Source organism: Sphaerodactylus townsendi, linkage group LG08 (genome assembly GCF_021028975.2).
Source record: "Sphaerodactylus townsendi isolate TG3544 linkage group LG08, MPM_Stown_v2.3, whole genome shotgun sequence".
Classification (NCBI taxonomy): domain Eukaryota; kingdom Metazoa; phylum Chordata; class Lepidosauria; order Squamata; family Sphaerodactylidae; genus Sphaerodactylus; species Sphaerodactylus townsendi.
Window position 1 is genome coordinate 111,387,241 of NC_059432.1, and position 17,786 is coordinate 111,405,026.

Consider the following 17,786-nt stretch of genomic DNA (forward strand, 5'->3'; position numbering starts at 1 on the left):
TTCTTTCCTGCTCCTTGCGAAGGTGACCGTTGGTAGGGGGTCACCAAAGGTTCTCTGTGACTCGATGGTCTGCAAAATGTGGCAGCCGCTTTTGAAGAAATCGAAAACAGGTGCGAGACTGATTTGTGCCACTGTTTTGGTGCTATAACAGGCTGCCGTAAGTTGGCTGCCACTTGGACGACTTTTACAATAACACAACAAAAGGCAGCAGTGGCTTAGGAGGTTATGGTGAGCTCAGGTATCTAATCTGAGGAACCGGGTTTGATTCCCAGCTCTGTCGCGCCTTTGAGCTTCGTGGGAGGCTTCATCTGGGGAATTGTGATTGGCCTGCACTCCCACACACACGCTAGGCTGGGTGACCTTGGGCTGGGTCACAGCTTCGGAGCTCTTCTAGCCCCACCCACTTTCACAGGGTGTTTGTTGTGAGGGGGGGAAGGGCAAGGAGATTGTCAGCCCCTTTGAGTCTCCTCTACAGGAGAGAAAGGGGGAATATAAATCCAAACTCCTCCTCCCTCCTCCTCCTCCTCTCCTCCCTCCTCCTCCTCCTCCTCCTCCTCCTCCTCCTCCTCCTCCTCCTTCTTCTTCTTCTTCTTTCCCTTCTCCTTCTCCTTCTCCTTCTCCTTCTCCTTCTCCTTCTCCTTCTTCTTCTTCTTCTTCGTTTGTCCTATGCAGGTCTCTGTTCAACCACCAGAGGGCTGTCTTGATCCATAAATGTGGCCAGCCGCAGTTCTTAACTTTGGCTGCAAAATGCTTTCATTGCAGATCCCCATGTCACACCGCTGGGTGGCGTTTGGATAGTCTGTGCCCAACCTCTGATCTTGAACGGGGCAATGGTGGGCAGTGCCAGCAAGGTGCCAACGTGCTCTCTCCCAAAATCAACAACACATTCCAACTGGAGAGAGAGAGAGAGAGCAGACTCTTATCTGGACCAAGGGTTGCAAGCAGAAGTGGGATCCAGCAGGTTCTCACAGGTTCCCGAGAGTAGGTTACTAATTCTTTGTGTGTGCCGAGAGGGGGTTACTAGTTGGTGCCTTAAGCACGTGGTTTTTGCCTTTAGTTACGCCCTCCTCCTCAGCAGTAGCGCCAGCAGAACTTGAAACAGTCTTAGCAGGAGGTGCACCGGGTGTAAGCGCAAGGCAGCCTGGGCGCTACCAAGGCATTCGCTAAGGCTTCCAGCCTCAAGTGACTGAAGCTTAGTTGCCATGCCCTTGCCACAGCCCCGCCCACGAATGCGCCACCCCAGAATGCTCCAGCCACGCCCCCATCGTGCCCCGCCCAGCCCCATTGGCGCTATGCCACAGTTTGAATCCCACCACCATGGAAACCTGTTACTAAAATTTTTGGATCCCACCACTGGTTGCAAGCTCTGGGTTGGGAAACACCGGGAGATTCTGGGGAAAGGGAAAGTTTGGACTGGACAGATACTTTAACAGGGTATCATTCATGTCATGTCATTATTCGATTTATAACCCGCCCTCCCTCGTAGGGCTCAGGGCGGTGAGCAACAATAATATAAGCAGCAAAAATCATGGGTCATAGTCAGTCAACAAAACATCCACAGGCATAACATTACAAAACAGTAAGAACACCAATAAACAAACAATATAAGCAGAAAATAACAAGAATAACATTTCGCATGGTAAAAATGCCATAAGCATAACATCACCAATAAAATAGCTGACCAGATCGTCTCCAGCTTTTATGGACAGTCCCATTTAAAACAACAATTTGTCCTGTGGTCCTGTGGGTTTTTTTCAAGTGTCTCCGAGCTTTTTGTGCAAGGTTGCCACACTGCCTTCTCATGCAAGGCAGTGCGGTATTCTCCTGGTATGTACAGAAAGTTGCGAGGAGAGCGACGGTTTGGCGCCTCATGCTTCTACTACTCTGTCATAGGGCGGGAAACGGGGGCACCCCAGATGGTCATAAGGCCTCTATGGCGGGTTGTAAGGCAGATGCGCAGTCACTTCCCACCCGCTCTCTGGTCTCTGGCTACAAGGTGACCATCTGGTCAGCTTACAATAAAAGCATCAATAAACAGCATAATAGGATGACATGTGACACTATAAACAACAAGATAACAATAGTGGTAGCAGTACACCTGGCAAAGGATATCACTAAACATCATATAACAGCATAATAATACCATCATTTTTTTAAAAAAAATACCCCAATAACCATCACCTAATAAATAGTCTGAATAAACACCTCTACCCCTCCTAGGTCATATAAATTAATTCTAACTAGTTGGAGCTCTGGAATTATAATTCCATACTCACCCACCTCCAAAAGCAATCATTCATTTGCAGGAGATCAGATTCTGTCAGTCCAGAGCCCAGTTCTCTAATTCTGGCTGCCAAATTCTGGACTTTGGCAGGCCTTGTCTGGCTCCCTTTGAAACATCGCCAGTGTTTTGCAGAAGTACGTTTTGTACACTTCGGCACATGTTCTCCTACGACGCCTCATCTCACCTGATGGGGCCCAATTCGGCCAAAAGTGAGCATTTTCCAGTCCTGTGCATTTCCCAATGGCTGTCTGCACTTTACTGTTCCACTGGAAGCCTGAGTTTGATTCCCCACTCCTCCACCTGAGTGGCGGAGGCTTACCTGGTGAACCAGATGTGTTTCCCCACTCCCACATTCCTTCTGGGTGACTTTGGGCCAATCACAGTTCTCTCTGAACTCTCTCAGCCCCACATGCCTCACATGGTGTCTGTTGTGGGGAGAGGAAGGGAAAAGGAGCTCATAAGCTGTTTGAAGGACTCCTTGTGGTTGAGAAAAGTACGGTATTAAGCAGAGGTGGGATCCAGCAGGTTCTCACAGGTTCCCGAGAGTAGGTGACTAATGATTGGTGTGTGCCGAGAGGGGGCTACTTAATTGGTGATAAGTTAAGCCACGCGATTTTTTTGTTTTAGTTACTCTCCTCCCAGCAGTAGCTGCACAGAACTCTTTGAAGCAGTCTAGCAGGAGGTGCACTGGCTGCAGGACAGCCTGGCGCCTATGCATTCGCTTCCGCTTCAAGGACCCAGGTGCAGCAGCTGTGCTCTGCTAAGCAGCCTCCGTCCAGGGAACGCCTACTGGAATGCCCGGGTAAGGCCCCCGTCACCCTCGGCCCTGTGCCCCATTGGCGCTAAGCCACAGTTTGAATCCCACCACCCGGGAACTCTGTTACTAAATGGGCCTTTGGATCCCACCACTGTGCAGGAAGTCAGCCAGGGTATAGTGGGTTAGGAGTGGTTGGGACTAGGGATCTGTGGCACCTCACCAACATACCAGCCATGGATGCTTGGCCCAATCACATGCTCTCAGCCAGCCAACCTCGCAGGGTCATTATGAAGATAAAATGGAGGGGGGAGGAAAGCAATGCCTCCTTGGAGTCCCCACTTGGGGTCCCCACTGGGGAGAAACGTGGAGGGGATGAATTAAAAAAAATTAGAAAACATTGGTGCTTAGAAAGAACCTTTTACTAATTTGGGATTGCATCCCCCCTCCGCCCCTCCCCCACTAAGGTTTCCTTTGCAAACATATGAACCACCTGCACCTAGACAGAGTCTTTTTGAATTTTACACTGACAAACTTCTTTGGGTTATGAAAAGACAAATTCCTCCTCGAGGTGATTATTTCTTTGTAAAGGGTTTTCTGGACGGCTCAGGCTAGAAGAAAAGTTTGGCTTTATACCAGTGGTGGGATCCAAAAATTTTAGTAACAGGTTCCCATGGTGGTGGGATTCAAACTGTGGCGTAGCGCCAATGGGGCTGGGTGGCTGCTGAAGTAATGCTACGGGCATTCTGGGGCGGGCATTGCACGTCAAGGGCTGTGGTGGCACACAGCCGGGTGCACCGTCCCTGGGTGGGAAACCAATGCACGAGGCGCTAGGGCTGCCACTTGACGCCGATGCACCTCCTCCTGCTAGACTGCTTCCAGTTCTGCTGCTACTGCTGAGAGGGGAGGGGCCACTACAAGGCAAAATCACGTGGCAAAACCACCAATCAGTAACCCTCTCGGCACACACACAAATAATCAGTAACCTACTGGAACCAACCTGTGAGAACCTGGTTGATCCCACCTCTGCTTTAGAGGCACCCTCTACTTTTTTCTCAACCACAAGGGAGGTCCCCCCCCAAACAGCTTACGAGCTCCTTTTCCCTTCCTCTCCCCACAACAGACACCATGTGAGGCACGTGGGGCTGAGAGAGTCCTGAGAGAGCTGTGACTAGCCCAAAGTCACCCAGAAGGAATGTAGGAGTGGGGAAACACATCTGGTTCACCAGGTAAGCCTCCGCCACTCAGGTGGAGGAGTGGGGAATCAAACTCAGGCTTCCAGTGGAACAGTAAAGTGCAGACAGCCATTGAAATGCACAGGACTGGAAAATGCTCACTTTTTTGGTCAATTAGTCTCCATCAGGTGAGAGATGAGGCGCATGGGAGAACATGTGTCAAGTGTACAAAACGTGACTTGGTTCAATTTGAAGCCTCTGCCACTCAGGTGGAGGAGTGGGGAATCAAACCCAGTTCTCCAGATTAGAATCCACCTGCTCTTAACCACTACACCACACTAGCCCAATTTCATCAGCTCTCAGAGGTTAAGCAAGGTCAGGTCTAGTTCGTACCAGGATGGGAGACCACCAAGAAAGCCCAGGGCTGCTATGCAGAGGCAAGTAATGGCAAACCATCTCTGTTTGCCTTGAAAACCCTATGAGGCCACCATAAGTCCACTGCAACCTGACGGCACTTTTCACCACTACCACCACAGCACAGACTGCAAACTTGTAAGATCAGTGCCCCAAACAGGAGAGATCTTTAGGGTGTTGTGGGTTTTCCGGATTGTACGGCCATGTTCCAGTAGCATTTTCTCCTGACGTTTCACCTCCACACAGATGCAGGCGAAACGTTAGGAGAAAATGCTACTGGAACACGGCCACGCCACCTGGAAAACCCACAACCACCCTGGTGATTCTGGCCATGAAAGCCTTCGACAATATGTGACCCCCATGCTCAGAATGGGTTGACCCAGAAAGGGGTGGAGACTCAAAGCAGCAAGAGGCTGCAGAGCTCATGTAGTTTGGAGGAGACGAGGCTACCAGACTGGACCTTGAGCCAGGTAGGTGCCCTTAACACATTGTGCTAAGGGGTTTTTGCGTTTGTAATGGGTGAGAGTTCTCCTGGAACCTCCTCATGTTGAATCCTGTTCACCAAGCCCTTGGAGTCTTCAGGAGCCAACCGACTTGCAAAGAAGAATTGGACTTGGCAGTATCAGTAGACTGTAACTAGAAGGACTTGAAAATGCAACCTGAACAGGACCTTGAAGTGTGATGTTAAATGTTGATGTTAAGTGTTAAGAAAGTAAAACCATTTTGCTTTTTTAAAATTTGCTTGTTGCAACTTCATTCCAAGTTCTGCCTCAGCGAGAACCCACAGGCAGATAGAGGTTACAATACATAAGACAGTTCAGACCCCGAGCTCTCCAGGGATCAGGATCTCACAATTCCCATCAGCCCCTGCCAGCATGGCCAATGGGAATTGCAATCCATGAACATCTGGAGAGCCACAGGTTGCAGGCCCCTGAAAAAAGAAATCTCGCCTGATGCACACCAGCTGACGGCCCGGCCCGGCCCGCTTTAATTGGTAGCATTTGTTCTTGGCCCTAGCCCCGGGTGGTCCTGGCCCTCTTTGATCTCCACCATCTGCATTTTCTGGGGACCTCCTCCCAGAATGTGGCAATCCCTTCCCACCAGACTAGAGTCTCCAAGGGCACAGCCGAGCCTTGCAAAGGGTCTCGGGGAAGGGTGGCACCACTTCGAATATCTTTGCTGCCTCTTCAGCGCAACACGGGGCACAGTGTCCTAACTCTCCGGGAAAGCCGGAACATTCAAACAACCCTAGGCCAAATGTCGGCAACACTGGCAGCCTTGACTCGAGGAGACCACCCCCAGTGGTGGGATCCAAAATTTTTAGTAACAGGTTCCCATGCCGGTGGGATTCAAACAGTGGCGTAGCGCCAATGGAAGGAACGGGTTGGGCACAACAGGGGCGCGGCCGGGTATTCCGGGGGCGGGGCATTCATAATTTCTCTGTTACTGTAAAAAACTCTTACTGTTAAAAAAAAGTCTCTAATTTCCAGCTGGTGCATCTTTCTTCTGTCCATGATTTAAACTTCATTCTAGCAAGTCCTATATAGTCTACTGCCAACAGAAACAAACGACTTCTCCTCTAATTGGACTTGCCTGTCAAATAACTTTAATCAATCCTTTCAAATAATTTAATTTTGTTTCTAGAAATCAAAAAGAAGGATACTTTCCTTAAAACCAGGAACTTGACCATACATTTCTAAAACATGTTTTTAAAACAGCCCAACAGGGAGAATTATCTCCCGCTTTCTACTGCTTTCGCTAACCAGCCAGCCATATAGGGAAACAACAGGACTTTTAAGTGATTTTTTGGACCCAATGGAGATTTCTAACGGAAAAGCTGGACCCAATGAGTAACCCCTCTCGCACACACACAAATAATTAGTAGCCCACTCACCGAGAACTGGTGAGAACCTGCTGGATCCCACCTCTGACCACCCCGTTCGCACATGGAAAGCAGAGGTGACCACCATGTTGGTTTGCTGTGAGGCAGGAAAATACATCCCTAGCTCACATCACAATGAATATAACAATACATGTGTGGGTTTTGTCCCAAGCGTTTTGCATCCACTGACACACTAATCCTTGCAACGGTCCTGCAAGGAGGGCCAGTGTTATAATTCCCCACACATTGTAGATGGGAGAGACTGAGGAAACATTACCGGTAGTTGTTTTCAGGCGGGGTGGAGGGGTGGTTAGGGGTGCCCACAAGTGAAGGCTTTAAGAAATTATGCCGATGGCCAGTGTAGAGGCTGGGACGAGGGCGGGACGAGGGCTGTTACTGCTGTTACATTATTACATAGCCGGAATTCTAACAGCCGCCAGGATCTCTAGCTGGTTGATTGGCCATTACACTTCGAGCCCTTTCACCCAGAAGGCTCCAGGGAAGCTGTAACTGTATCTCAAGTAGTATTCGGCGATCCTTGTGGCAGGTCTGCCTCTCTGAAGTTGACAGATGATACTTTGATCAATTCGAAGATGCTCTGGCGCTTCCCTAGTGGGTTTATTATTGGCTATTATTATTATTATTATTATTATTATTATTGTTGTTGTTGTTGTTGTTGTTGTTGTTGTTGTTGTTGTTGTTGTAGATTTCACAGCTGCCAGATCTCTAGCTGGTTGTTGGCCTTCATTACAATTCGAGCCTCACCCAGAGGCCCAGGAAGTTGTAATGTATCGGTGTATTAATCGTGCGGATCCCAGCAGGGCTGCCTTCTGAAGTTGACAGATGATAATTTTGTTAATTCGAAGATGTTTCAAGTGCTGCCCTACAGTTTATTATTATTATTATTGTAGATTTCCCAGCTGCCAGATCTCTAGCTGGTTGTTGGCCTTCATTACCATTCGAGCCTCACCCAGAGGCCTAGGAAGTTGTAATGTATCAGTGTAGTATTCGTGCAGATCCCAGCAGGGCTACCTTCTGAAGTTGACAAATGATAATTTTGTCAATTCGAAGATGTTTCAAGTGCTGCCCTAGTGTTTTCGGGATGGCGCCCAGCGTGCCGATTACCACTGGGACGACCTCGGCTGGTTTGTGCCATAGACGCTGCTGCTGCTGCTGCTGCTGCTGCTGCTGCTGCTGCTGCTGCTGCTGCTGCTTCTTCTTCTTCTTCTTCTTCTTCTTCTTCTTCTTCTTCTTCTTCTTCTTCCTCTTCTTCTTCTTCTTCTTCTTCTTCTTCTTCTTCTTCTTATTATTATTATTATTATTATTATTATTATTATTATTATTATTATTATTATTATTATTATTATTATTATTATTATTATTATTATACCCCGCCCAGTTCCTGACCTAGGACTTCCTTTTTGGTCTCCCATCCAAGCAGTAACCAAGGCTGGCACTGCGGAATGTCAGGGATTGCATCTAATTGATTGAGGTGCATTCCTAACTCAATGTGATTGCTGCAAGAAATATGTAACCAGCCTGCTATATGTTACCAGTGCGGTTCTGGGACATTCTTTCCTTGATCTTTGCTTTATGGCTTCCCATGCTGAGTAGATAACTCGGCTCACCCCTGACACTTTTGGTCACATGGGAAACAGGATGTTTCCGTTGTCCTGTGGGGGCAGGAGGCCAGGTGGCGCTCTCTCTCTCTCTATTGCCTCGGCTCCAAAATAACTCTTTTTCACGTTCTTTGGGAAAACAAGTGGGGGGGGATTAACTTCTGAATAAAGGGCGTAGCAAAAACCAGGTTCGCCAGCTGGGTGCTTCGATGCCTATCGATAAACGCTGCTGATCCACACTACAGAGTCCATTTATTGCTTCAAGGTCCGAGTCCTAACACTGAGCTTCTCAGATCTGGGGGCCAGCCTGGGTCATTCAGTTCAGAGCAGTATTAAGACTAACTGTGCTCAGCAAACCCCAGTTGTTGGGCTGGCAGAAGTGAACAAACCACAGTTAGCAGAGCGGCTAGCATTCCGACAACTGAGCCAACCGGGAGTGGTTTAGTTAATCCAGTTTGGTGCAATATCTGAGTCCAGCCATTAAGAACATAAGAACATAAGAACAAGCCAGCTGGATCAGACCAGAGTCCATCTAGTCCAGCACTCTGCTACTCGCAGTGGCCCACCAGGTGCCTTTGGGAGCTCACATGCAGGAGGTGAAAGCAATGGCCTTCTGCTGCTGCTGCTGCTCCCGAGCACCTGGTCTGCTAAGGCATTTGCAACCTCAGATCAAAGAGGATCAAGATTGGGAGCCATAGATCGACTTCTCCTCCATAAATCTGTCCAAGCCCCTTTTAAAGCTATCCAGGTTAGTGGCCATCACCACCTCCTGTGGCAGCATATTTCAAACACCAATCACACGTTGCATGAAGAAGTGTTTCCTTTTATTAGTCCTAATTCTTCCCCCCAGCATTTTCAATGAATGCCCTCTGGTTCTAGTATTGTCTGCCAAAAGAGCTACACTGGATTAGAGAAAAATTCCTCCTAGCTCGGCATCCTGTCTCCAACAACAGGGGACAGAAGGATGCTTTCGGGAGGCCCGCAAACAGGTTACTGGGACAAGGAGAACTTTGAGCTGCAATATGAGCGAACGTACATGGGCCCTCTCCCTCTCTCCCTCTCTGGCATCCTTTCGAAATCTCAAAGCAGCTTACAAGAGAATCCCCGTTGTCTTCATTCCAGCGGCTGATTAGGTCTAATCCTGTTGAGCTCCAACCCGTGCTTTGCCCTCAGGTGCTCCTAGATCAGCGTTCGACTCTTACGAAAGCCGCAAGGTAGCCTCTGCAACCTGTTCTTTGGTGAGATGGAACGGCCGGGATTTTCCTGAGCCAGTTACGTGAGCAGTGCCTTGGAGCCGGCCGGCGCTTTGTGGCCGAGAGGTTGTCCCGCATGAACGTATCAGTCTCATAATCATTGTTGTCTCATAAGTGGCAGGAGGGTTAGCCAGAATTTATGGTGCAGAGAGTGGGGAAACGAGGTCTTTAAAGTAGAATTCTTTGATAGGAACCAATCTTGCGCAGTGGGAACGAATCATGTATTTGCTTCTTGGGTGCACCCAAGCAGAGTCAGTATGGTGCAGTGGTTAGAGCATCAAGCAAGGATCTGGGAGACACACGGATTCGAATCCCCATTTCTCCCATGGAATCTTGCTGGTTTTTGAAGGGATGTCATGTTGGTGAGGGAGCAAGCTTGTTTTCTGCTGCTCCAGAGACTAGGACCAGGAGTCATGGGTTCAAGGTGAAGGAAAAGAGATTCCACCTCAACATCAGGAAAAACTTTCTAACTGTCAGGGCTGTTCGACAGTGGAATTCATCACCTCAGAGTGTGGTGGAGTCTCCTTCTGTGGAGGTTTTTAAACTGAGGCTGGATGGCCACCTGTCAGGAGTGCTTCGATTGTTACTGCATTGCAAGGGGTTGAACTTTATGGCCCTTGGGGTCTCTTCCAACTCTATGATTCTATCATTTTGGGCTAGTTGGTCTTTCTCAGCCTAGCCCACCTCACAGGGTTGCTGTGAAGATACAACGGAGGAGTTGTAAGCCAATTTGAATGCCCATCGGAGGAAGAGGTAAGGTACAAATGAAGTAAATAAATTAATGTTTCCATTGTTTATGGACAGGAATTCCTTTGCTAGTGAGTAGAGAAGTATGTTTAAAAGTGATGACCGGCAGACATGCAAAATAGCAGAATGCTTATTCAAATAGTCTGGAAGAAGCAATTATAATGAACACATCATCTTACATAATCAGAGTCAAATATAATCTATATCGAAATTAAATACAAAGTGGATCTGCATTTATCACCTTTTCCCGAAGAATACGCTAACATTAATTGGTATACTGGATAAAAAAAAAACTTTAATTGACAATCATTTAGGCAGCTGATCCAATTCTAACTGCGATCTTATTGTATATGTTAAATCAAATTAATAAACTACACACACACACACACACACACACACACACACACACACACACACACAGAGGAAGCTGATGAATTGACCTGGAAATTAAGAGAAGATGAAGAAGAAATTGGAATATTACAAAAGAAATTGGAATATTTACGAAAATTACCTGAGCTCAATTAGATAAATGTTATTTGAAGATTATTTAACAAATGTAAAGGGAAAGTAAAAATATTAGATTGAGGTAATTGTACTAGAGTGTTAACAAGGTATAGGATTAGAAAATAGTATAAATATATTATATAAGAATTGATTAGGTAGTTTCTTATAGCTGAAGTTTCTCCCCCCACTTTCTTTTCTTTTTCCCTCCCCTGGATTTGAGGAAGGTTTTCTTCTTGTATTTCTTCTTTTCTTCCTTTTCTTTGAAGGTAGCAATAATGTTGTATTTGTGAGTGGCAATAGTATGGAATAATCCATTGATGTGAAATCTTAAATAATTCTATTCAAATAAAAATATTTTAAAAATATGTATATCATGACGGCCTGAGAAGTCTTTGCTCTAATCTGGTGATTAGAATGTTTTATATACTTGGCCTACAATTATCTCATATATATGAGTGTGTGTGTGTGTGTGCATGTGCGCGAACACACACATACAAACTCTCTCTCTCTCGTTTTATCTTCTGACCTCTCAGCTCTCCTTCGTAGGGAGTTCCAGTTCTAAGCTCCTTGGGACAGGGACCAATCTTTTTTGATCCTGAAAACTCCCTGCATCCTAGACGTACATAAATCTGAGCACACGTCCTGTGTCCAGTTGCCATATTCCATACATGGACACCCACTTGGGGGTGCCAGCCAGTGGTGGGATCCAAAAATTTTAGTAACAGGTTCCCATGGTGGTGGGATTCAAACTGTGGTGTAGCGCCAATGGGGCTGGGCGGGGCACGACGGGGGCGTGGCCGGGCATTCCGGGGGCAGGGCATTCCTGGGCGGGGCTGTGGCAAGGACGCAGCCGCTGCGCTGGTCCTTGGGCGGAAACGAATGCACGCAGGCGCAGGCTGCCACGCACGCCGGTGCACCTCCTGCTAGACTGCTTCCAGTTCTGCACGCTACTGCTGAGAGGAGGGGCGCAACTAAGGCAAAAATCACGGGGCAAAATCACCCATTAGTAACCCCCTCTCGGCACACACAAATAATTAGCAACCTACTCTCGGGAACCTGTGAGAACCTGCTGGATCCCACCTCTGCATGCAAGGACACCATTGCTACCCTCAACCAAAAGACCTACTGGAACAGCTCCATCTTACATACCCTGCAGAATTATAGGCCCCTTCCGCACATCCAGAATAATCCACTTTCAGTGCACTCTGAAGCTGGATTTGACTGTGCGGAATAGCAAAATCCACTTGCATACAGTTGTGAGAGTGGATTGAAAGAGCATTATTCTGCGTGTGCGGAAGGGGCCTATGATCCCACACGGCCCAGGTCTCGTTTGATAGATTGTTCCACCAGGCCTGGGCTGGAGAGCCAGATATTTTGGGGGCCAGGGACCACCAAAAGTGATTATTGATGGAGCGGAACGCTCTCTGGGAGGTATGTTTGGAGAGGTGGTCCTGCGGAAATTAACATCCTCTGCCTGAAATCCTGGATAGCGGCTGCCAGCCAGAGTAGACAATACAGATCTTGACAGACAAAGAGCCTGACTCAGCTTCGCGCAGTTGTGAGTATATTCGTGGCTCAAATCTCTATCAGCTGAAGCAAGCCCTGTGCTAAATTTCCCCCCTCTAGGGGTTCGGCAGCTAAGAATAGGAGCGGCCTGCAGAACCCGCAGAGACAGGCAAGGTGAAGAAACAAGACTAGCAGAGTAGCGGCTGGGTGTACGTTGGCACTCGCTTGAGATCGCAGCCCCACCAATGTAGTGAAGGATGGGGTTTGACTCAGTTGCATAAACAGAGTGCCTTGCCCTGGATAGCTCATTTGATAGCTAATTGAGAGCCAGTGTGGTGCAGTGGTTAAGAGCAGGTGGATTCTAATCTGGAGAACCGGGTTTGATTCCCCATGTGATTTTTGCCTTAGTTACGCCCTCCTCTCAGCAGTAGCGCGCAGAACTTGAAGCAGTCTAGCAGGAGGGGCACCGGCGTGTGTGGCAGCCTGCGCCTGCATGCATTCGTTTCCCACCCAAGGACCGGCGCAGCAGCTGCGTCCATGCCACAGCCCCGCCCAGGAATGCCCTGCCCCTGGAATGCCCGGCCACACCCTCGTCGTGCCCCGCCCAGCCCCATTGGCTCTACGCCACAGTTTGAATCCCACCACCATGGGAACCTGTTACTAAAATTTTTGGATCCCACCACTGCCTGCATGTCTGCCTCCCCTCCCCTCCTTCCTTTATCTTTTTGCCTTTCCCCTTCCTCTTCTTTTCCCCGACATTCCTCTTTATCCCTCCTTTCCTTGTTTTGGTCATATTCTCGACCGCATTAATGTTACGAGCTGGTTCATTCATCCCCCTTAGCTAGTTATTGGTTGTTGAAGCGCTGAATGTATGCCTATAAATCAAACAATAAAGAAATGAAAATGAACCCCCACCCTAACTGGAGAGGACGAGAATTGAACCCGGAACCTCCTGCATGCCACGTAGAGAGCTATGGCCCCTTGCAATTGTATAAGGGAGCACGTGAAGCTGCCTTCTACAGAATCAGACTGCCAAGGTCTACATTTCCTGCTCGGGCTGGCATCAAGTATCTAGTCAAGTTTCTAGTCCTCGGTGAATCATACAAGCTGGAATAAGGTCCAAGCTGGAACGGGTCCAGAGGAAGGCAACTCAAATGGAAAAAGGTCTGGACTCCATGTCTTTTGAGGGGGCTGGGCAGTGGTGGGATCCAAACATTTTAATAACAGGTTCCAATGGTGGTGGGATTCAAACAGTGGCGGCGGCGCACACACGCACCTCCGGTCCCTATTGGGCAGGGAGGTTGCTTTAGTAACCCCTTCTCGGCACTCAGAAAAAATTAGCAACCACTTCTAGAGAGGTGGTGAGAACTGGTTGGATCCCACTTCTGGAGCTGGGGATGTTTAGTCTGGAGAAGAGAAGGTTAAGGGGTAACGTGACAGCCATGTTTAAGAAGAAGAAGAAGAGTTTGGATTTATATCCCCCCTTTCTCTCCTGCAGGAGACTCAAAGCGGCTGACAATCTCCTTGCCCTTCCCCCCTCACAACAAACACCCTGTGAGGTAGGTGGGGCTGAGAGAGCTCAGAAGAACTGTGACTAGCCCAAGGTCACCCAGCTGGCGTGTGTGGGAGTGTACAGGCTAATCTGAATTCCCCAGAGAAGCCTCCACAGCTCAGGCGGCAGAGCGGGGAATCAAACCCGGTTCCTCCAGATTAGAGTGCACCTGCTGTTAACCTCCTACACCACTGCTGCTGCAGTATTTGAAGCAATGTTATGTTGAAGAGGGAGAAAGCTTGCTTTTCTGCTGCCTCAGGGACTTAAGACAAAGAGCGATGGGTTCAAACTACAAGAAAAGAGATCCCACCTAAACATTCGGGAAAACTTCCTGACCGTCAGGGCTGTTTGGCAGTGGAATACGCTGCCTTGGAGGGTGGTGGAGTCTCCTTCTTTGGAGGTTTTTAAAGATGGCCATCTGACAGGAGTGCTCTGATTGCGTGTTCCTGAATGGCAGGGGGTTGGACTGGATGGCCCTTGGGGGTATCCTCCAACTTTATGATTCACAGAATCATCGAGGCCATACAGGCTATCTAGCCCAACACCACCATGGGAACCTGTTACTAAAATTTTTGGATCCCACCACTGGGCGAAATCCACCACCTCTCAAGGCAGCTGATTCCACTGTTGCACGGCTCTTACTGTAAATTTTCCCCCTAATATTTCGCCCTGTCATTTATGCCCATGATTGCGAGTCCTCCCCTCTCCTGCCAACAGGAACAGCTTCCTGCCCTCCTCTAAGGTTCAGTCCTCAAGATACTTCGAAAGAGCTACGATGTTCCCCCTCAATCTCCTTTCCTTCAGACTAAACATCTCCACATCTCTCAGCCTTTCCTCCAGAGGTGGGATCCAGCAGGTTCTCACAGGTTCCCGAGAGTAGGTTACTCATTATTTGTGTGTGCCGAGAGGGGTTTACTAATGGGTGATTTTGCCACGTGATTTTGGCCTTAGTTACGCCCCTCCTCTCAGCAGTGGCGCGCAGAACTTGAACCAGTCTAGCAGGAGGTGCACCGGTGTGCGTGGCAGCCTGCGCCTGCGTGCATTCGTTTCCCTCCACAGCCCCGCCCAGGAATGCCCCGCCCCAGAATGCCCAGCCACGCCCCCATCGTGCCCCGTCCAGCCCCATTGGCGCTGCGCCACAGTTTGAATCCCACCACCATGGGAACCTGTTCCTAAAATTTTTGGATCCCACCACTGCTTTCCTCATAGGAATTGCTGGGTCTGCAAGGACTCATCAGGTTTCAGAAGCTAAGCGTGGCCAGACGGGCAACTTCCAAAATAAGAATGGGGTTGCTAAGCGGAAGAAAGTGAGGGCAAACCACGAAAGCCGGCGTGGTGTGGTGGTTAAGAGCAGGTGGATTCTAATCTGGAGAACTGGGTTTGATTCCCCACTCCTCCACCTGAGCGGCAGAGAGGCTTATCTGGTGAACCGGATGTGTTTCCGCACTCCTACATTCCTGCTGGGTGGCCTTGGGCTTGTCCTAGTTCTCTCAGAACTCTCTCAGCCCCACCCGCCTCACAAGGGGTCTGTTGTGGGGAGAGGAAGGGAAAGGAGCTTGTAAGCCACCTTGAGTCTCCTTACAGGAGAGAAAAGGGGGGTATAAATCCAAAATCGTCATCCTCCTCCTCCTCCTCTCTTGCACTGAAAATCCCTTGGTCTTGGGGTCACCCAAAATCAGCTGCCCCTCCACAGTCTGCAATTATTATTTTATTCAAGCAAGCACAGGTTCTTCTGTGGCGTTTATAAAATGCTCTTCTTCGCAGCCCACTCTTCTATCACAGTCCTTCCCTAAATAAAAGATGATCGGTACACCATGTTCTGTCACCGTCTTTCTCAGAGTGCCTCATAAAAACATAGTTCCAAGTCCTGCTCCCCACCCCCACCCACCCCCCCCAACCAGGAAGGCTTTCAAAACAATTTTTTTGCTATTGGTTCAGACCTCGGAATTGTTCGGCACAGATTTCAGATTAAGGGTCCAAATTACATCCTCAGCAAGGAATATTCTGCTTTCCATTTGCGGGAGGGCTGGGTGTAAACATGAGACTGTCATAAAAGGTGGGAATAAATCAATAATAATAATAATAATAATAATAATAATAATAATAATGGTGATGATGATGATGATAATGATAATGATAATAATAATAAATATTTTATAATAATAATTTATACATTACAACTTCCTAGGCCTCTGGGTGAGGCTCGAATTGTAATGAAGGCCAACAACCAGCTAAAGATCTGGCAGCTGTGAAATCTACAACAACAATAATAACAACAGTAACAGCCCTCGTCCACCACTCTAGCCTCTACACTGCATCGGCATAATTTCTTAGCTCACTTGTGGGCACCCCTAACTACCCCCTCCACCCCCGCCTGAAAACAACTAATGTTTCCTCAGTCTCCCCCATCTACAATGTGTGGGGAATTATAACACTGGCCCACCTTGCAGGACCGTTGCAAGGATTAGTGTGTCAGTGGATGCAAAACGCTTGGGAAAAAACCCACACACGTATTGTTATATTCATTGTGAGGGTAAGAAATACAGTGAGCCTAGATAGGGCGGGGTGGTGGTGAGGGCAGATAGGAGTCGGGGGGCTTGCTGGGAGATCTCCAGGCCCCGCCTGAAAGTTGGCAACCCCAATTTGACATGCGGCAGCTCCAGCCACAGAGCTAGGCACCCTCCCCCCACTCCGTGGTGGTGAAGAACGGCTGCCAGTCAGTGCGGGAGAGGTCGGCCAAGATGTCCTGGTTGGAAAAAACAGGAGAAAGGCCTTTGCGAGGCTGCCTGCTTTTCTGCAGACTCGAGTCAGCCGCTCTGCGGCCTCCCCAGCTGCTTCTGGCCTAGTAACCCAGGATCTGCCATGAAAGATTCATAAAGCAGCTGCGAGCGGGGCCGTGGAAAGGCCAGCAGGCTGGGAGCGAGTGGGGCGACACTCCGCGCTGGCGGATTCCTCGAAAGGCAAAATTGCTTGCTTTCACCGCAGGGCACCAACGTTCCCCCAACGGTCCTGGTGACGCTCGGTGGGGCCAGAGGCTCGGCACGAGCCTATATAACAGGCCCGTGTGCCGGCGGTGGAGGAACGTGCCGTCATGTCACAGCCGTTTTACGGCAACTGCTTGGGGCATTCAAGGCAATAGGCGTTCCAAAGTGGTTTGCCATTCACTTCCTTCATAGAACACAGACTTGGAAGAGACCCCGAGGGCCATCCAGTCCAACCCCCTGCCATGCAGGAACACACAACCAAAGCACTCTCTTTGGCCATCCAGCCTCTCTTTAAAAACCTCCAATGAAGGAGGCTCCACCACACTCCGAGGCAGTGCACTCCACTGTCCAACAGCCCTGACTGTCAGGAAGTTTTTCCTGATGTTTAGGTGGAATCTCTTTTCCTGCACCTTGAACCCATGACTCCTGGTCCTGGTCTCTGGAGCAGCAGAAAACAAGCTTGCTCCCTCTTCGACACGGCATCCCTTCAAATATTTAAACATGGCTGTCATGTCACCTCTTAACCTTCTCTTCACCAAACTGAACATCCCCAGCTCCCTAAGTCTCTCCTCGTAGGGCATGGATTCCAGACCTTTGACCATTTTGGTTGCCCTCCTCTGGACCCGTTCCAGCTTGTCAATATCCTTCTTATATTGCAGTGCCCAGAACTGTACACAATATTTCAGACGAGATCTAATGAATGCAGAATAGAGAGGTACAATTACATTCCTCGATACTATACTATTGATACAGCCAAAACTATTGACAACACCGCTCTGAGCCTTCGGGGAGGGCGGTATATAAATATAATAAATAAATAAATAAAATCGCATTGGCTTTCTTGGCCGCCGTATGACACTGCTGACTCATGTTTAGTTTATGGTCTACTGAGACTCCCAGATCCCTTTCACATGTAGTGTTGTCGAGCCTGGTGTCACCTGTCCTGTATCTATGCGGAGTTCAGCATCGCCACAGCTCTAGAGTAGAAGCTGTCTCTCAGCCTCTTTGTCCTAGTTTTGATAGACCTGCGTCGTCTGCCGGATGGTCACAGTTCAAAAAGAGAGTGTGCTGGATGAGACGGGTCTCTCGGAATATTTTGGGCTTTCTTTAGG